The 22787-nt window shown below is 36.9% G+C and overlaps 1 pseudogene; it reads left to right on the top strand.

Moving 5' to 3' along the window:
- The first annotated feature begins 9305 nt into the window (after positions 1-9305).
- On the top strand, positions 9306-9376 carry LOC126779800 (U4 spliceosomal RNA; annotated as a pseudogene).
- Positions 9377-22787: the final 13411 nt, after the last annotated feature.

Here is a 22787-nt window from a genome sequence, read left to right as displayed (position 1 = left end):
AATGACGTGATACGCGACATGAACTAATATTACTACTTACGAAAAAAGCAATACAATGATTGTGTTGGATTCTTTACTTAATCAATAGACCCTTTGTTTCTCTGAAATAGTTTTAACTTGTTCTAGTTATAGCGATATACCGAGGCTCCAGCAAGGGCGTCAAGGGCGAATTAAAGCTGACCGACTGTGGCGGGAATTAGAAAAATTGTTAAACTCCAGGTGGAGGAGTAGTAAAGCCAAGAGACAAATGGAAAAAAGTAAGATTCTAACAAAAATCACTGTAAAAATATAATTTTATGGTTTTCTATTATTATCATTCATTCATTTTATTATTATCAAGCTTATTTTCATGACAAAAATTAACAAATAATATCCAGGTGTAGGCAGACTGGAAAACTAAGACTAAGAAAAAAAGCTTTGGCAATACGTGGTGAGGCTTCTGGTACTGGTGGTGGTCCAAGCAGCAGACAATCTCTCACTGCTTCAGAAGAGAGGGTGTTGGGCATAATGGGTATGACTGCTGTTATTGGTCAAGCTGGAATTAAAGAGAGAGGCTTTTATGCTAGTTTATTTTTTTGCTTGTGATCTTTGCTAATTAGTGTATTTTCTTCTATAAACAAGTGCATTAATCTTCTTCATATTTTTCAGGCTCCACCATCAGAGATAAACTATCTACCATCCCCGACCAGAGATTCTGAACGTACCGTCTGTCCGTCCCAAATATCTGCTACAGATGAAATTATGTTGGATTTTATTCCTTCTTATTCTATACAAGGTACCTTTTTTATTTTAAAGATACAATGTGTTGCTTAAGCAAATTAATTTGGGAACAATTTAACATATAATTATTTATTTTCAGCAACAACATCAGCATTTATAGCCTCTTCTTCACTGCCACATCCTCCACCACCAGTGCTAACGCCACCGCCCGGCACTACACCCCGCGCCGATGCCGTCTACTACCGCGACCACGTAACGGAGGGCTCCGCTACGGCGGTGACATCGGGCAAGCCCGTCGCCTGCGGCGTCGCCCACCAAATCCCCGCCGCGGCGTCGCGGGCTGCTTCGAGCACGCACACGCCGGGTTCAAACACCCTTCAAACGAGCTACAAGCGAGTTTGTGGCTGTTGAGAATCGCCGGCTGCAATTAGAGGTAGACCGGGAAAGAAATAACCATCAGAGGGACCTGGAAAGGCTACGCTTGGAATCAAGAAAGAATTGAAATAAAAGAAAACCATAATCAAATTTTAAGTCGTTTAGCTAATACTGTTGACAAATTGATAGAAATTTTACCATAGTCGTGACCATCATCACCACCTTCAACAGATATTATTCCATAAAATGTTTAATGCAGTAATAGCGGTCTCAGCTGTGGGCTATGAACATTTCAAATTGCCTACAATATCACTTTTTTTTATTTATTTTTTTACTTTATCATTTCATTTCTTTTAATTAGTATAATTGATCTTTTTGTTGTAGTATTAAACAAACCCTATTTTAATTTAGACTTTAAATGTAAGAACTAAAAGCAATATTTATGTACAGTTAGCTTCATATATAATGTAACAGTCCGCCTATCTAATATAAGAACCAGTGTACAATATGTTTAATGTACACTATTTCACCTTCGTCATTTTTTTATCTTCGTTCTTACCTACGGTGGTTCTTGGTGGTACCAAATTATAAATGTTAGTGTTTTAATAAAAATAATAATAAATTTGGTTGCAATAATAAATCTGTTTTATTATTTATTTAATATTACATTCAAAATACAATTAATTGGACCTGTTCAAAATACAATCAATATCTTATTATTATTATTTACATAAGATAAATTAAATATAGAGTACATAAAAAGTTCAATTTATAATTAGGTAATGTCAAATAAAATCTTATTAAAGCTTAAAATAATTTTACTATATCCTATTCAATAAACAACTCAGCATGGCTCTTCCTTGGATTACTTCACTTTGGCTACCTACAGAAACAGTAATTTTGGGATCTTGCTTGATTATATCATCCCCATTATCATGTTCAGCAGGAAGTGGTTGTGGTGGTGGCAAGCCAGCTTGCAAAGCTATATTATGTAACACACAACATGTCATTGTAATGTTGCTAGCTACATGAGGATGATAGTGCAGAACCCTGTCTCTAAGCAAACATCTCCACCGTGCTTAGTAATCCAAAACAGCGCTTAATACAGTTACGGGCTTGCATATGCATTTGAGTGTATCGGTCTTCCCTAGAACCTTGAACTGCATTGAGGATAGGTGTCAGAAGCCAAGGGCGTTGCAGATATCCAGAGTCAACTGAAAAATTAGTTTAAAATGTAGTTAGTCACAAGTAAACTCCTTAGATTAGATATTTTTACTATTATAAATACCTACCTAATAGCCATACTTGCTCATTATTTTGATGAATTTCACGCATATATAATTCAACTCTACTAGAAAACCATATATGTGAATCATTAATGCGTTTACATTTAAAATTAAAGGATTACTATCACAAACCTACAAAACCACAAACATTTAGAAAATGAAATTTATGATAGATAAGAAACAAAAAAGCCGAGATGGCCCAGTGGTAAGAACGCGTGAATCTTAACCGATGATCGTGGGTTCAAACCCGGGCAAGCACCACTGAATTTTCATGTGCTTAATTTGTGATTATAATTCATCTCGTGCTTTACGGTGAAGGAAAACATCGTGAGGAAACCTGCATGTGTCTAATTTCACTGAAGTTATGCCACATGTGAATTCTACCAACCCGCATTGGAGCAGCGTGGTGGAATAAGCTCCAAACCTTCTCCTCAAAAAGAGGAGAGGAGGCCTTTAGCCCAGCAGTGGGACATTCACAGGCTGTTACGGTAAGAAACAAAAAAATAGCTAATACTATATTATAGAAATGTATTCAGCAGTTTTTAGTATTTTAGTGGTGTAAAATAATTGTTTTGTTATAATATATAGATATGTATATTGTATGTTGTTAAAAAACATGTTGTGGCCGTCTTGAAGAGTCGCGCACTTTGTGTTAAGTCTGAATGTGTTTTTATTATTACATGTGTAAGTGGTACTGGTGGTACTTAATAAATAAATAAATTATCAATCATATTATTTAGCACTTACCTTAACTTTTAGGGGAATCTCTTTTGTTCCTTTTAACAAAGTCTTGTGTTCATGCAAAGGGCTTCAAAAGTTAATTTGTCTAAGTTGCATTTCGCTTATTGTCTCCATGCACTGACGATTAATGTCTCACACTTCTTCGTTATGAGCGCACCACAATATATTTAAAGTATGCATTTTAAAAGATAATATTAATCCAAAATTATTTTTAATAAACAAAACACTTCTCGGTCGTCATATAAGACGCCATTTTTTAGCGTAAACTCTTTGAGTCTCCGAGATCGCTTAGTTATCGTTCAAAAACTTCGACAACGTTTCGTCAGCGCTTGTCAATACTGTAACTTGGCTAGCATTTATATGGAGTTAGCGATCAACATTGTAAAAACGATTACATTCCATTCTATCACTTTGAATGATTGTCAACTTGTCTACGACTTTTCTATTCGTATGTTTTGACCACGTGAGTATACGCGCTACCAACTTCAAGACTCCGGGCTGCTATTGAGAATTTAGGTTTAAAGATTATTAATTCCAATAAAGACAATTACATCACTTACATGAGAACACAATTTAAGAAAAAATACAAGCAATTAACAGACATTCGTTGTCGTACTTACATTTTTCAATGGAGAAAATAACACACAAATCATCAAACACAATTTGAAATAACACACAAAAAATCACCACGATTTTTAAACCAGTCTTATTCCATTCTACATACTCAAACAGGTATTTTTGTAATAATATAATGAGACGGTCGCTTTTTGAATATATCGAACGAGTCAATATTTTTAATGTCTGAGGGTATCTTGTTATAAAGACGCGCACCGTCATATGTTATTGCGGTTTGACCGAACTTGGTACGAGTTTTAGACAAAACAATGAGACTCGCGCGTCGAGTGCGGGGGCGCCCATATTTATTGCTGCTATTAAATTGTAGTTCGGTATGGACATGTTTATTATTTTACGTATGAAAGTGCAGGTGCTGTAATTATAAAATTGTTTTATGCTCATTAATTAATAACACATTGTTGGCCTATAATCTCCGGGGTCTGTTCTTGTTCCCGATTTGTAAATAGGTGTAACTTTAGCTATTTTGAGTGAGTCTGGAAACGATCCTTCCTGTAAAAGTTTGTTAAAGCTAATTGTTAATCGATTTTTTATTAATATTTTCGACGGAAAAACACCCAATAACTTTTTATTGGCCCGATTTTTGAACCCAGGACCTCCGGGTCTGCGGCCTTACATCTAGCCACTAGATCAACGAGTCAGTATATAATAAATTAAGATCAAACATATTTTCAAAACATTACAAATCGTGCTTAACTTCGAACCCGCAATCTCATGATTGATGAATCGCGCCTTGTCACTAAGACATCACGGCAAATTAAAATATTTTGATTTAATACATATATAATTATATGTTATTGCATTTAATGTACTTAATAGGATATAATAGTCATATTTGTGAAAAAGCTTGGCATGTTGTTTTTTTTATGTCATTTATAACTATAGTTAGTATTACGATTTGAAGGGTGAGTCAGTCATTGTAACAGGCAAACGGATTACACCTAAATTCCCAAGGTTGGTAGCGCAATATCCATTGGTGGTGACTTACCATCAGGTACCTTGCTAGTCTGCCTATCTAAAATATATTCAATAATTTAGAAGAAAAAATATTCCTTTGTTTGAATCATCGTATCACGATATTAAAAATGTAAATCGAAACGGAATGTAGATTATACATGGAACAACAAGAAACTCAGTTATTACTTATTTATTCTAATTTAATTACATAAGTATGTTAAATAAATAAAATCTTATTATTATTTATCTTGCACTGTTTCTGTTAATGGAGGGAGGTATTAGGTATGCAAAGCATCCTATGTCTATTTGGGGTTAAAGCTGATGGACGTCGTAAAAAATCTTATCAAAATCGGTTCAGTTGTCGTGAAAACATAACAAATAGATAGAGTAACATTCCCATAATATTAGTATGTAGAATATCAACATGTATATTATTATATATTGTGGCGAGTGCACAATGCGTCTAAACGCAGCACAAACATCACCTGATGCAGTGGTCTGATGTATGTCGTCACACGCTTGACAACACCCCCAGCAAGATGGCCGCATGCATCGCTTTTGTTTTCGCCTAGGACGAGGTCCCAAAAGTGGCAAGCACGCGTGGTGGTCATCGTGAGAGGGGAATGCCTATATAAGCGCTGTTGTTGTTGTTTATTTTTAATAAATTAATTATTTCAACTATTTTTACTGTACGCTCTAATGTAAACATTGTTGACTTGTCACAATAAATAACTCTTAAAGTCTGCCGGAGTTTTTAATTGGTGGTTAAGCTACGACCCGCTTCAATATTATTATTATCAAATCTAACTCGTCACCATTTATTATATACGTATATAATATATTATTAAGTAATATGTATTTACTTTCAATATATTTTATTTTGAATAATATTTATATGTATATTCAAATGAGCTCCTTTAAGTACTTTTGTTTTGTCGATATATAAGATATTGAATTTGAAAGCTGCCACAGAACCGGCAAGAATCTTAGTTGCTATAGAATTACCTCGTTCCAAAGCGAAATTGACTTCCCAGAGTCAGAAACCTGGTGGTACTAATAAACAAACCAACATACCATTCGATGTCCGACAGTCGCGCAGTCGATCAGAATAATTGAGCTTCAAGCTACACGAGCACACACACAGCTTTAAATATTACATGAAACATTAAAACTTGCTTTAGATATATATATAAGGAAATATATCAAATTAATGCTATTTGCCTTTTATATATTGGTGGCATTCAATTTTTTTACACTTTAAAATATGTTATGTGTTAATGCACCGCGGTTATATGCTGGAGCGTACTTATAAATTTTACGATCGATGTTCTTAGTAAACTATCGATTGCAAAAAAACTCTAATTATTTGCTATATATACTTCATTTCAAACTTCTAATATATTTCAACCACGGCGATCAACGAATACTAAACAGGATAAGTTATACCACACCAGTTGCCAAAAACCCATTCTCTAGCTAGTGGTGATCAGGAGACCCATTTGCAAACCCGCCTACCTGTTTTATGTAAAACAATTACTCTACATAATACATAAAATTTATTTTGGAAACTTTACCATTAAATATATATATATATATATATATATATATATATATATATTTAATTATATTATTATATAATAATATAATCAGAGATAAGCTAATATAATATTAATTATATTATTATATTAGCTTATCTCTGACATATATATATATATGTCAGAGATAATAAATTTAAGCGGGTATACGACGTCACTTATTAGAATAGCAACACCACACAACGTGATGTATGTCATGTGGGTTGGTCGGTTGTCAGACGTCAAGTGTGAAAAATATAAGACGGGTGCCTATTTTATTATGTAGCTGAGTGATGGAAATATCTATCGATAGTTTGTGGCAATCGTCGCGTAGTTTTTCGAAATGCAGGCAGTCCAAAGGATTGTTGAATTTTTTATATTTTTTTGGTGAAATTTATATTTTTCCTTAAGAAGCTGTATAAGGTTTTTGGAGTACCAGGGAGGATATTTTGTGTTATAATTCTTTTTTATTGGTATACTTGTCGTTATTATTTCTTTTAATAATTGAGGGATGATGAGAGGGATGTAAGGAGTCCTCTAATATCAATGGCGATAAGCACCGAACTGGTTTATTTATTGACATATTACTTAGTATTAAGTCTAGAATTTTACCCTTACTATTGATTATGTTATTATGCTAGAGAGATAAAATCGCACAAAACTGAACTTCAGACTGGTTTGATTCAGCGGGGGCGTATGCATCCATGGACCAAGTAATGTTACTTAGGTTAAAGTCACCTATTATGCGTGTGTGATTGCTTGACTCCATAGCCTGTTGGGCTTTTGTGGAAAACGGCTCAAATATGTCAGTTTTAAATGGTAGTGGTATATAAACGACGCAAATATTTAATCGTTCAACAGCACCATTTGTGTTTCTTACACAGGTCTCCACAAGAACTTTCATATTGTGGCAACCTTTTGCACTTTAAGTGTTTTAAAACCGCGATAAGGACACCGCCACCTCTTTTTTGTGTATTATAGTAACTAGTTTCGCGGTCACGTCGAAATACGTCGTACCTGTTATCGAAGAGTTCAGAGTCGTAAACATCACTGCTGAGCCAAGTTTCCGAGAGCACAATAACATCGTAATTAAATGTACATATATTATGAAGGAAATTACGAGTTTTCGTTCGCAGACCACGCACGTTTTGGTAATAGAATTGAAGTGATCTGTGAGCGACGCCTGCAAATTACTATTATTTTTTTCCAGTTTTTGTATTTTTATGGTTTTTTCTTCTAACGATTCTTTTATGGTTTCAAACTGTTCACTTATAAAAGTCATTGATTGCTGGAAGCTAGAAATAAGATCGTTCATTTTTACTAATTGATCTGAAATAGCCTCCTTAACGGCGTTTTTAATTTAATGTCTTATTAATTCAGTGATATCGCTTCTGAAAAGGTTTATACAAGCCTCATTCATTTATGCTTCTTGAGATTGACTCAGAGAACCACACTTGTTACGTACTGTAACATTTAGACTGCTTGGTAAGGGTGAACGTTGTGATGACGTGCTTTCAAAGAGAGGGCGCAAGGGTGTGTTAGAATTAATGCATTTGGGAAGTTTGTTAATGCAGTCTGGATATTTCCAAGTGCTTCTCTGCTCCGCACTCAGAGCTCTTAGGCGCCTTTCGGTTACATTGGCACAAAGTAGATCATAATTTTTGTGACTTTTATAACATTCTAAGCAATCGTTAATCTTAATAATGTTCAAGCAGCCAGCGCAACTTCTTGTGGACATCGTTTTAAGCTTGTAAATAGCCGTTATTGATTTTAATAGGTACTATTAGGTGCTAACAGAAAAAGTAATATAAGTACTTATGTTGGACGATGAGCGCTGGGGAAAGCGGTACTACCGCTAGACAAGTGAAGCGATGCGTCGGAAGCAACGTCGCGGCAAAAAGGTTTTAAGCTCCTTGTATTTCTTTTTTTTTTATAGAATAATTTGGAAGGCGGACGAGCATATGGGCCACCTGATGGTAAGTGGTCACCAAACGCCCTTAGACATTGGCATTGTAAGAAATGTCAACCATCGCTTACATAGCCAATGCGCCACCAACCTTGGGAACTAAGATTTTATGTCCCTTGTGCCTGTAATTACACTGGCTCACTCATCCTTCAAACCGGAACACAACAATAACAAGTACTGCTGTTTTGCGGTAGAATATGATGATGAGTGGGTGGTACCTACCCAGACGAGCTTGCACAAAGCTCTACCACCAGTAAAATTTCGCGTTGCTGATGCGTTATAACCACATGTACTGTTAAATTAGATTTTTAAACAACGATTCCTTGAATTTTTTTAATTGTTATTCTGTTTTTTGTTCAAAACACTTTTATTATTCACTTTTGAACTGTAATTTTTATCACAGATGATTTATTTAGTTAGTGTCAATAATGTTATCGTAAAAGAAATTCATAAATTACATAAGTGTAATGCAGATGTTTTAGATTTAATTTTAAGGAGAACCATAAAACACTTTTAGCTTAGTCAACGGGTACGTGAGTCTCTATAATCAAGAACTGCTGTCTCCACCTCATAATGTCCTCCAGACCGATTTCGGCCACGGCAGCCAATCTCATGAGCGATTAGCCAACTACGCAGGAGATATTATAGTGCACAAGTGTGTGCGCAAACACAGGTGCACTCTCTATTCCCTAATTCTCATAATCCGATGGAACGGCAATAAACCGGAAAGAGTTTAGGCGCAGGACCAACGGCTTTACGTGCTTTCCGAGGCACGGGAGTATATACACTTCTGACTTCCAGACTCCGGGCTGCTACTGAGAATTTTCTGACAGAAAAACCCAATAACTTTTTATTGGGAATTGAACCTAGGACCTCCGGGTCTGCGGCCTTACATCAAGCCACTAGACCAACGAGGCAGCTTGTAGAATATTGGAATAATAATCTTTATTCTTTGTAATTCAATATAACAAATTATAACACGATTTAGCTTACTACCAACGCCATCTATTATCAATTAACAAAAACTATCTGTGTATAATAATATTTTTATTTAACTTTGCGCAGAGGCTATATCGTAACCAATGAGGTTAATCCGAGCTGCAATTATTGCTAGTTGAAAGCCTGCGAATGATAGTAGAAGCCCCGAGGTACGTCAGAAACGACGTCAAACATCCAGACACCAGGACACCATCTCGGGCACACAATGTTCGGAAGAGCGGACAAAGTTTGTGCGGGCACTTCCACGGCATTGCACCACTGCATGCTCGACCACCTGAGGGGCGTCCTCTACCTCGGGAACTCCTGCTATCGCCTGTCAAGCCCTTGCCCTTGCGCAGGCATCGATGGCAGCGACGATCAGGACCACGAATGTAAGGACGACAATCACGAGAAGACAAACTATATACCAACTATGACAACAGCCACTGGGTCATTGAAACCCTGGCCCTTCGGGCCAAAAATTAAAGGAACGAAAGGTCTGGTCTGTCGGTGAGGAATAACTCGGGTAAAGGGGGCAACCCCGAGGCCCGTACCCAGCCTGGCCAAGGCCAGTCGGGAGGAACAAACTCTCTCTCATTTTTGCTTATAATAATGAAAGCACTTTGACATACGGAATATATGAATCAGGTTTGTTTATCTATGCTACTGCTATTGGTTAAGTACAGTAATAGCCTGTTAATGTCCCACTGCTGGGCTAAGGCCTCCTCTCTCTTTTTGAGGAGAAGATTTGGAGCGTATTCCATCACGCTGCTCTAATGCGGGTTGATGGAATACACATGTGGCAGAATTTCAGTGAAATTCAGACACATGCAGGCTTCCTCTATGCAGGTTTCAGTGAAATTCAGACACAAGCAGGCCTCTGGTTCCGTACGAGCTCTGCTTAATTTGGGATCAGATGTCCGTGTGTGAATAATGCCTTAGGATATTATTATTATTATAAACAGAAATTAAATATATTAAAATTCATTGGTATTTGAACCCGCAATCATCATTTACGATCGCGTTCTAACCACTGGGCCATATCGGCTCGTTATTATTTGTGTTCACTATAAAATAATATCGAATTACTCATCAGGGCTCTCGGAATCGTCTCTTAATGCAACTTCGGTGTTTAGGAAAACGTCATCATAACGGGAGTGGGGGTTAAGTGGTTTATTTCACCTAAGTAAAATGTTTCATAAAACTTCGAGTGATTAACATTTATGTATGCTTTTATATACATACTATTTACACGACATGGCTTCGCTTGAATTCAATATTTCGGTAATTTATTGTTAACAGCCTGTGAATGTCTTACTGCTGGGATGAAGCCTCGTCTCCCTTTTTGATGAGAAGCTATATTCCACCACGCTGCTTCAATGCGGGTCGGTGACATCATTTCAGTGAAATTAGACACATACAACCTGTATCCTCACGATGTTTTCATTCACCGTAAAGCATGAGATGAATTATAATCACATATTAAGCTCATGAAAATTCAGTGGGCTTGAACCCACGATCATCGGTTAAGATTCACGCGTTCTTACCACTAGGCCATCTCGGCTTTAATATAAGATAACGTTAACTCTTTTATGGTGTAGTTAATCAATATTTGACATTTAATATTTATCTTAAGTATCATAGTTATTAAATAAAGGCCATATGTTTATAATTCAATGTTTTTTCTTTTATATTGTTGTATTATTTAATTGCACGCCCTGAAATTGGTAAAACATTGCACTTAATATTTTGTATCATCTGTAACCCAATGTTGTATGCATATAAATATTTTTTTTTTAAATTTATATATAGTTCGGACAGCGTGAAAATTAAAGTAGGGTCAGCAAAAATAAAGATTCTTTTATATTTGTATCTCCACGTGTTGTCCGTACATTATGTGTATATTATCTTTAATGTGTTTTAATTTTGATCACAAATTAAATTATAAAAATAAGAATTGATAAAAATATGTTATTCATTAAAATACTTAAACCTTTTTAATTCTAAAATTAAATTAATCAATTATAATTGTTTTTAATTTACTTTATTATTCACAACAAAACGTAAAAGCTTTTTTATTGATTACTGATTTTCGCCCGCGGCTTCGTCTTTTTGTAATAGTTGCTTTGAGCTGTTAGATACGGGAAGCCATTTTGTGTGCCCCTGATAGCGCGTATGCAAAAAATCATGATGATTACTTTAATAATTATGACGTGAAAGCGAAAAAAATTCATAAGCAAGAATTGAAAACTTATCACTTCTAATCCTAGAGACGGCTTAGTGGTTAGAACGCGTGAATCTTAACCGATGATCGTGGGTTCAAACCCGGGCAAGCACCACTGAATTTTCATGTGCTTATTTTGTGTTTATAATTCGTCTAATTCGTAATTCGTCGTAATTGCATTGAAATTCTGCCACATGTGTATTCTACGAACCCGCATTGGAGCAGCGTGGTGGAATAAGCTCCAAACCTTCTCCTCAAAAAGGAGAGGAGGCCTTAGCCCAGCAGTGGGACATTAACAGGCTGTTACTGTACTACTGTCTACTTCTAATCGACTCATTGCGCATTTCTTTGTCGTTCATTATTATTTTATAAATACAACCTATTAATGTTTATGTGTAGTCGACTCTGTCAAATGACACGAAATTAAACCAATAGCAGCGAATGACAAATGTCATAAGCTAAGCTGTACCCTATTCTAATCGACGGAGTAAAGATAAACAAACCTTAGATTGACATATTCCATACGATTCGCTACAGCTCTGCTGTATTGTACACCACGAACAGTTCTCGATTAATATATCTCTATATACAACACAACACAATTACACTTAACTACTTATATACACTTTAGTTTTACTTCCAAATTTCTACTGGAAATGCTGTTGTCATACGAAACGTCATTTTTTCACGAATCCATAATCATAATTTATTTATTATTCAAGATGATAAGGAAATAGCCATGCGATCGTTTCGAAAGGTCACTGATATATAATTCTACATTAATATAATAAATGCGAGTCTGTATTTCTGTGCGTTTGTCTGTGAAGCCTGCAACTCAAGGAAGGATAGGCTGCCTTTTTTATACATAACACCTGACATTAACACGGAGGCGAATACTAAGTTGTATAAAAAAATTAACATAAATAACACAAAATACACTTGTCACAAAATTCTTTAAATACGCACACAATTTTAGTTCACTCACAGTTTTCATATATTTTAAAATCAAACGCTACATGAATATAACGCTCATTAATACATAAATAATTTACAAAAGATAATTAAATGAAAACAATGTAAATAAACTTACATTATATATAAAGATTTAATATTTTTGGACGCGTTAATATCGTTTCTTGAGAAATATTACTAATATTATATATTTTAATAGTCACTCGGTCTGCCTGTTATGCTTTCGATTAACACTGAACCGATTTTGATTAAAGGTACTCCGCAAGCTTGGACCCTAAAGACGGTTATAGGCTTTTAACTAGCAAATAACAATCACAAGCGAAGCCGCGGGTAGAAACTATCAATACTTATATTCTGCGATAAATGCGAAAATAACTCCGTTAAGCTTGTACGGCTAAGCCAATGAACAGTTTTTGATAAAATTTTATATGAAGCAAGCTTGAACGTGCTTGAATCAGGCAACGTGATGTGCGTGCGGAGCTGCAATCACTTGATATACGGAAAGCTAGCGGTCCTGATGGAATACCAGCCATTGTGCTGAAGAAGTGCGCGGCGGAGCTGTCTCCTGTGTTAACGCGCCTGTTCCAACTTTCTCTTTCTTCGGGATGTGTGCCGGGGGCTTGGAGAAGAGCTAATGTGCAAGCGGTTCCCAAAAAAGGGGATCGGTCTGACCCGGTAAATTATCAGCCAATAGCTATCACCTCAGTACTTTGTAAGGTGATGGAACGGATTCTAAACAACCAACTGATCCATTACCTAGAAGATCACTGTCTAATTAATGATCGTCAGTACGGGTTTCGACCAAAACGGTCCACAGGTGATCTTCTAGCGTACGTAACACACCTCTGGGGTGAAGCTATCGACAAGCATGGAGAATCGTTGGCTGTCAGCCTCGATATCTCTAAGGCTTTTGACAGGGTCTGGCACAGAAGTCTTCTCTCCAAGCTACCGGCATATGGTCTGCCTGCTCAGCTATGCACCTGAATTGCCAGCTTCCTACACAAGCGTAGCCTTCATGTTTTAGTAGATGGTTGCGCTTCTCAATTCTATGTAGTGAATGCTGGGGATCTGTGCTATCTCCCACACTCTTTCTTTTGCATATCAATGATATGCTCTCCCTTGGGAACATACATTGCTATGCAGATGATAGTACAGTGCATGGTGGATACCACGGACGCGCAGTGGCTGGGCGGGCGGAAACTGAGGAGAGGCGGGAGAATGTTGTCATTGAACTCGATAGGACGTTAGAGCTCATCGCCAAATGGGGTTCTGATAATCTTGTTGAGTTTAATGCCAAGAAAACACAGGTATGCGCTCTCACAGCAAAAAAGTCACCATTTTACCCTCATCCCTCCCTCTGTGATATGCACACCGCTGATGATACAAAGCAAAATCGCCATGCTGGGGATGGACGTTCGCTGCGACCTTAGTCCAAGGGATTACATCGAGGCTATTAGAAAAACAGCTTCACGGAAACTCGGAGTTCTGAACAAGGTGCGGCGTTTTTTCACGCCACAACAACTGTGTCTGTTATACAAAACACAGGTACGGTCTTGCGTTGAATATTGCTCGCACCTTTGGGATGGCTCCGCTAAGTACCTACTGGAGGCCTTGGACCGGTTGCAGCGACGTGCAGTACGCATTATTGGCGACGTAAAGATCACTAACACCCTCGAACCTTTACAATTGCGTCGCGAGATAGCAGCACTGAGCGCTTTCTATCGACTGTATCACGGCGAGTGCTCTGAGGAATTATTCTCTCTAATTCCTGCTTCCCCCTTCCTTCTTAAGTTCACGCGAACTGGTTCTCGATGTCACCGCCTAATTGTGACATCAATTCCATCGCGCACAAAGAAATTTGGCAACTCCTTTCTTTGTCGCACCCCCAAAAAATGGAATTCCTTACCAGCTCACGTGTTCCCCTCCTCTTACAACCCGGGTTCCTTCAAACGAGGCGTAAAGAGGCATCTTGCGGGCCGGCAAGGCGGTGACGGCTAGTACAGAACATTCTTCCCGACTGTACTGGCCGTCGTCGCGTTTGGACTCTACTACCACTTACCACCAGGTGGAGTAGAGTCATTTGCCATCCCGGACATATAAAAAAAAAAAAGAACTCCAATAAATGACATAGGCTTTACTTATATTCTAAAACCTAGCCCTTTCTAAAATGCTTGCGAGCAAGAACTGGTGGTCCATGCAACATCACGCTTCGACTCTCGAAGCAGTCACACCCAGACTCAAGACAAACAGACATGTTCATGCACACAAATATCTGTCCTGGGTGGGAATCGAACCCACAGCCTTCGGTATGAAAGGCAAGCATCCACCAACCACGCCAACCGGTAAAGAGAATATAAATATTATTCATTTAACAGTGTTGTGGTAAGTGCTCAAGACATCCGTTAAATGAAATATTTTTCAATCTCTTTTTAATCTGTTGAATACCACAAAACATAATTTAAATATTCCACTTATATACTTATCTTATATATAAAGTAGCAAAACCCATTTTTTATAGAATAGGAAGGCGGACGAGCATATGGCCTCCTGATGGTAAATGGTCACCAACGCCCATAGACATTGGCATTGTAAGAAATTTTAACCATCGCTTACATCATCAATGCGCCACCAACCTTGGGAACTAAGATGTTATGTCCCTTCTGCCGATAATTACACTGGCTCACTCATCCTTCAAACCGGAACACAACAATACCAAGTACTGCTGTTTTGCGGTAGAATATCTGATGAGTGGGTGGTACCTTTCCAGACGAGCTTGCACAAGGCTCTACCACCAGTAAATTTCGAAGTTCCTTCATTAATGTCATTTTAACGTACATAAAGTCTACCTGAATTATACATATAAATTATCATGAAGCAACGGTTATATAGAAAAATGGCTTCTTTATCACAGACAGACGCTTGAATTTAATGTATTTTTATATACCATTATACATATGTTGAAGTAAATAACAGCCATTTCAGTGTTATCTCTAATCACGTTCGACTCGATTTCGAAGCTAAATAATAAAAGTTCAAAACAAACAAAACTGTTAACTGAACAAGGGTTTACGACTTGAGAAACGCTGCGTGGATTTCTCTAAATCGTTTTTCTTTTTATCTATCATTTAGTCCAGATAGATTATATCAACTGAACTTACCGTGGTGCCTTTGCCTGTTGAAAATAAAAAAATAAAACTGTCATTTGACAGATGACAGATTAGATAATCTAAAACTATTAAATGTGGTCGTAATTATAAACGTAGCTTACCGATTGCTTATTTTTTTAATATGTAAGAGGGTGCAAACGAAAAGCTATTACCTGATGGAAAGTAACCACCACCCATGGAGACCTGCAAGTGCGTTGACGTCCTTTAGGAAATGAGTAGGCTATTTCTTGAAGGGTTCTGTCATATCGGTCCCAAAAAGATGCCGCCGAAAGCCGGTTCGGCAGTATCACAGAGTTGTACGAAGTAGGGAATGTGAAACACCGATTTATCTCTTTCTGTCATTATTGATTTGACATTCGAAAGAAGAAGACAGCATGGTTTAACCAATCACATGCAAAATATTTATAAGTAAGGGCAAAATACAAAATAAAAATTTCATAATTTGCAAATTGTATTAACATCTATTTACATTTGCATATATACATATATAAAGAACAATAATAACGATACACATAAAACTATATCAGAAGATGTATCGCATTTCGGCGACGGTTTTTGTATAATAATGATTATATACTTAGACTATTGACGTAAAGGCGTTTGAAATATTAAATTTCCCACAGCTGGGTTAAGGTCTTCTCTCCCTTCGAGAAGGTTTGGAGCTCATTTCACCACGCTACTGCAATTCAGATTAGTGAATACAAATATTTCATTTAGGTTAGCGCATTGGAGATGTTAGGAATGGTTAATATTTATGGCACCAATGTTTATTTACCACGTTCCATCATGTGGCTCTTCATCCTAGACATAATAGTAATGACTGTAAGGCCGTAGGTCCTAGGCTCAAACCCAGGACCTCCGGGTTCCCAGGTGGGGCAAAAATAAAGTTATTGAGTTTTTCTATTGAAAATTCGCAGCCCGGAGTCTAGTGTGTACACTCCCGTGCCTCGGAAAGCACGTAAAGCCGTTAGTCCTGCGCCTGAACGCTTAACGGTCATGTCATATTGCCATCCCATCGGATTATGAGGGAATAGAGAGTGCACCTGTGTTTGCATACACACTTGTGCACTATAATATCTCCTGCGTAGTTGGCTAATCTCTCTTGAGATTGGCCGCCGTGGCCGAAATCGGTCGGAAATAAGGTCCTTATTTTATAATATTAAAAAAACCATCACCGTTACTGTGATATTAATAATCTTAAATCGAAATAAATCCCACGCAAGTACCTAAATCAAGAAAAAAACGAATTATTAAAAAAATAAGACGTAACGTACACCGAGAGTTTGTACAGTTTATATGTTTTCATTATTGAATTACGTTAGTATAATATTTCTTTTTGTTTTTCTGAATGTATTTTTTTAGCTGGCTTATTTATATATATATATATATATGTATAGTACGGTTTATTATAGTAACGTAAGTAAAGTGTATTACCAGTATAGCTTGTTCCTACTACCTACCTACTAGATTAAAATTAAATTTAATCATTCATACAAAAGTTATTAATTTATTTATTTTTTTGTATATATACATCTGAAACAACACAATTACAGATATTCCCACAGGGGGCAATTTGATAGTAAAGGGGGGCAATTTAAAAATGGACTCGACATGACTAAACTCTTTTGGGTTATTTAAATGGAATGCAATTAAAATATCGGTGACAAATTTAACAAAAAAGGCAAATTCTTAAAAAATGCTGTAAATAATTACCAGGTATAATTTCGTTTGACGTTACCAAAATAGCTCGCTGAGCTTAAAGGATTAGTAAGCTGAAGTGGCAGTGGGCTGGACACATATGTCGCAGAACCGACGACCGTTGGAGTAGACGTGTTCTGGAGTGGAGACCACGCCTTGACAAACGTAGCGTAGGATGCCCTCCAGCTAGGTGGAGTGACGATATACGCAAGGTGGCTGGCAGCGGTTGGAGATCGAGAGCTGAAAATCGAGCTCAGTGGCGTGCCATTGGAGAGATCTATGTTCAACAGTGGACGCGAAAAGGGTGATGATGATGTTACCAAAATATCAACTGGGTATTTAGAGTCGTCAAATAGTCAAATAGTCGTCGGGGATTCACCAAAATTTCATAGTGATTTCTTTCTAAAACTTATCATTTATATTTCTTAAGGGAACTAAACAATTGTTAAAATTTTGTATAATAATAAGGTTGGAAAACACAGGTCTAGATGCTTGAAAAAATGATTTGCAACATCCACGGGATTACCTAATAAATAAATACTTATGGTATAGTACAGTGTAAAATGTTATAGAATATAGTTAATCCAGGTTATAAACTATCCCGCGGTAGCATGCGCAAGCGATCCCGTGGCGCTCCTCGTTAAGACGGAAAGGGTACCGCTGGTTTTTTAGTAGGTATTCCGATGTTCGGGGCGCACTCGGCGCCTTGGACACCGGCGAGCCCCACATACCCCCCCCACACTGTTCCCATGGGGAAACGCGTTATGCGTTTTTCCAGCGTTAAAAAAAAAGTTATAAACTATCTGTGTGCCAAGTTTCACCAAAATCCGTCCAGCCATTTTTGCCTGATTGAGTACCAAACATCCAGCATACAAACTTTATATTATTATTATTACATACTAGTTTCCGCTCGTTGCTTTACACCTATGAGTGTGTGTGGGGGGAAGGTTTTAAGTATTCTATGTCATTTTTTGTGTCCTTGACAATTTGTATGCGAAATTTCATGATAATCGATGCAGTAGTTAAAACGTGATAACGCAACAAACGAACTCATTGTCGTATTTATAATGTTACTTTTTGCTCGAGGATTGGCCCGCTTGTTGGGGATTGAGGAGTCAGATACTAGACATAATAAGCACCCTATGACCTTCTTCGGAATTCAAGCTTGCTTCGTACCAAATTTTATCAAAATCGTTTCAGTGGTTTAGCCGTGAAAGCGGGATAGAAAGAGCTACTTCCGAATTTATAATATTAGTAGATATTAGAACAACAATGCTAGTGATTTGTCAAATTCATTCGCTCCACAATTTTCGAAGGAGACAAAATATTACCGAATTTCAATAAATGGGTAATGAGGGGTAAAATTGTTTTAGCACAATGATATAATATTATATATGACTCGTTATTTATCAACGCATCCTTAATCCTTGATCTCCCTGATTGATTGAAGGCAGAACCCGGTGTCCCGGATTCAAGCCCCAGGTCAGGCCAATAAAAAATATTGGGATTTTCTGTCAAAGGATCTCAGTAACAACCCAGAGTATAATAGAAGTATGAGTAATCCCTTGCCTCGGAAAGCACGTAACCGTTGGCCCTGCGCTTTAACTCTTTCCGTTCGTGTCTGATTGTGACCAATTCAATTCATTACTCACCCGTCAAATGTTGACATACCACTTATGGTGATATACTATTTTGATCCGTATATTCTTGTAGTGTTATAATCATTACGCTCAATATCGCATATTACTATTTGTCATGTCACGATAGTTTTCCGCGGTGAGTGAGAGTTTGTTCTTACAAAATAGTTCTTAAACGCACTCTATTCTCAAATATTCTACCGCAAAACAGCAGTACTTGGTATTGTTGTGTTCCGGTTTGAAGGGTGAGTGAGCCGGTGTAATTACAGACACAAGGGATATAACATCTTAGTTCCCAAGGTTGGTGGCGCATTGGTAATGTAAGCGATGGTTAACATTTCTTACAATGCCAATATCTATGGGCGTTGGTGACCACTTACCATATGCTCGTCCGCCTTCCTATACAATAAAAAAAAATATCTATATATACATATGTATATATATTCGTATGTGTGTGTGTATATGTGTACTCTAAGGGAGATACTGTTAAGCGAAGATAATGATTTGGTTTCAAATTTCATGTCTTTTTTGTGTTTGTTTATAAGTATATTGCTTTGTAAAGAAAACCCGGTGTTGTCCATAAGGGGAAAGCCTTTGTCCAGCAGTGGGATATTCCTAGCTCGTTATTTGTATTACCTTTCTTTAAGCGAATACCTAAACCGTATATTATATGTATATTAATGTTTCTTTTGCGCTTAATGCGTATCAATTAAGAAACGATTTGCAAATGGCGAAAAGCACTTAATTGTACGGACAGCAAAAAAATAAAGATATTTTTTTATCATTATTAAAATTGTATTATTTGGATGCATTGTGTATATTGAGTATGAATTAATTAATATATACAAATAAAATTTATTTAATTATAATTGTTGTTTGTTTACAGGCATGATATATTACTTATATACTAGCATCTGCTTCGCATGGCATGGCATCGCATGTTAGTAAACTGCATAGTTTACTAACAAATAAAATGTGAAGTATGGTTAGCAAAAAAAAATGTTATGTGGGTATATATATTTAATAACTTGTATTTATTATTTAGTGTACATAAGTGTCACTATTTATTAAAAACAACATATAAATATAAATAATAACAAAAATGGTTTTAGTTTAAATTTTACTTTGAAACATAGATCCAAAATTGGTACACACTTTATAGAATCAATTTAGGATATAATATTTATTTGAATAAGGATTAATAATTAATGGATTTTAGAAAATGGCTTCGCAAATAACCTATCGTTTTTTACTAATAGATAAAAATAGTCATTGTTAGTGTTTAGGAGGTACACTTATCCCGTACACACAGACAGACGCGTCAGGCGCTATATTTTATATAGTTATTTCAATATGACATGACAGCTATGTTTTTTTTTTTATTTTCACCATACGAAGTCCGAACTAAGACCGTACGACTCGTATTAACGTATTAAATTCTTTTAATTAGAAAGAGGTTTGGGTGGCACCGTATGACGTCATCGGACGCTCGAAATCTTACGCTGACGTCATGTTACGCTCGAAATCTTACGCTTACTCGTATGACACTCGAAGTCCCAGTTTGCCCCTACCGTGTACCGAGCGCTTTGATGTTTTCACATCAAAAATATTCTCATGATGTCATGGTTAAATGATTATATTATGGCGATAACGAGAAACCAAATGGTATATTTCGTAGGAAACTTTCGTCCCCATCACCATTATGAGCAATATATATATACACAATAAATATACGATCTGTATGTTACAAATAAAATATATTGTAATACGTATGCATTCGTATTAAATGTTAAGCACCGGTACGATCTAGATGCTACCGAAATCACCGGCAAGAAGCAATAGTAAATAGATATGTTAATTAAATATAATTAAATAATTATTATCTTGGTGGTAGGGCTTTGTGCAAGCCTGTCTGAGTAGGTACCACCCACTCATCGGACATTTTACCGCAGAACAGAAATACATAGTAAATTGTTGCGTTCCGGATTGAACGGTGAGTGACTGTAACTGTACAAGGGATATAACATCTTCGCTTCCAAGGTTGGTAGCGCATTGGCGATATTGATTGGCAGTGGTGACCACTTACTGTCAGATGGACTATTTGCCCGTCCGCCTACCTACACCATAAGATATATATTGTATATATATATATAAGCCGAGATGGCCCTGTGGTAAGAACGCGTGAATCTTAACCGATGATCGTGGGTTAAAACCCGGGCAAGCACCACTGAATTTTCATGTGCTTAATTTGTGATTATAATTCATCTCGTGCTTTACGGTAAAGGAAAACATCGTGAGGAAACCTGCATGTGTCTAATTTCACTGAAGTTCTGCCACATGTGAATTCTGCCAACCCGCATTGGAGCAGCGTGGTGGAATAAGCTCCAAACCTTCTCCTCAAAAAGAGGAGAGGAGGCCTTTAGCCCAGCAGTGGGACATTCACAGGCTGTTACGGTACGGTATATATATATATATATATATATATATATATATACCGTACAATACATATATATATATATATATATATATATATACCGTATATAAAGTTTTATCATATTTACTTAGTGTTGATCATTTCACGATAACATACTGTATGCCCACATGATGTTCGACGATAGTGATCAAAGACCTGACCTACATATATATATATATAGGAGTCCCTCCTACATATATATATATATGTAAGAGTCCCTCCTACTGCTACTACTATACTGGTGGTAGGGCTTTGTGCAAGCTCGTCTGGGTAGGTACCACCCACTCATCAGATATTCTACCGCAAAACAGCAATACTTGATATTGTTGTGTTCCGGTTTGAAGGGTGAGTGAGCCAGTGTAATTACAGGCACAAGGGACATAAAATCTTAGTTCCCAAGGTTGGTGGCGCATTGGATATGTAAGCGATGGTTGACATTTCTTACAATGCTAATGTCTAAGAGCGTTGGTGACCACTTACCATCAGGTGGCCCATATGCTCGTCCGCCTTCCTATTCTATAAAAAAAAAAAAAAATTTAAATTTTTAATTTGACTCTAATTATTGCGTAAGGTACAAAATTCGATAGCAGAACAAACTTGATACCTACTTATAAACCATGTAAATATCACAACAATCCAAGGAAATATATAATAAAAAAACGCTAACGTTATTGGTAATATTGTAGTACTTGGTGGTAGGGCTCTATGCAAGCTCGTCTGGGTACCACTCACTCATCAGATATTCTACCGAAAAACAGCAGTACTTGGTACTGTTGTGTTCCGGTTTGAAGGGTGAGTCGGCCAGTGTAATTATCGGCACAAGGGACATAACATCTGAGTTCCCAAGGTTGGTGGCGCATTGGTGATGTAAGCGATGGTTAACGTTTCTTACAATGCCAATGTCTAAGGGCGTTGGTGACCACTTACCATCTGGTGGCCCATTCACTATACAAGGTAATAGGGCTCTGCGCAAGCCCATCTGGGTAGGTGGCATCATCATATATTCTACCGCCAAACAGTAATATTTAGTATTGTTGCATTCCAGTTTGAAGGGTGATTAAGCCAAATTAAAGATCGGACATAACGTCTTAGTTCCCAAGGTTGGTAGCGCATTGATAATATAAGAAGTGGTTAATATTTCTTATAGCGTCAATGTCTATGGGCGTTGACCACTTACCACCAGGTGGCCTAAAGTTTGTCATAAGACTACGAACGTAAACTATTATGTACGAACGTTTTATATTATTAATTTGTTATAAATATATATATTATCTTTCTGCTCTTCTTATGTAGATATATAAACCCTAACTATGTCAAGTCTCACATTTTTCTGTGTACGCAATATCCTTATAAAAAGACTAAGTTTTATCTTCGCGTATTCAAATA

Source organism: Nymphalis io, chromosome 29 (assembly GCF_905147045.1).
Source record: "Nymphalis io chromosome 29, ilAglIoxx1.1, whole genome shotgun sequence".
NCBI classification, from domain to species: domain Eukaryota; kingdom Metazoa; phylum Arthropoda; class Insecta; order Lepidoptera; family Nymphalidae; genus Nymphalis; species Nymphalis io.
This window is presented reverse-complemented; position numbering and strand designations above follow the sequence as displayed.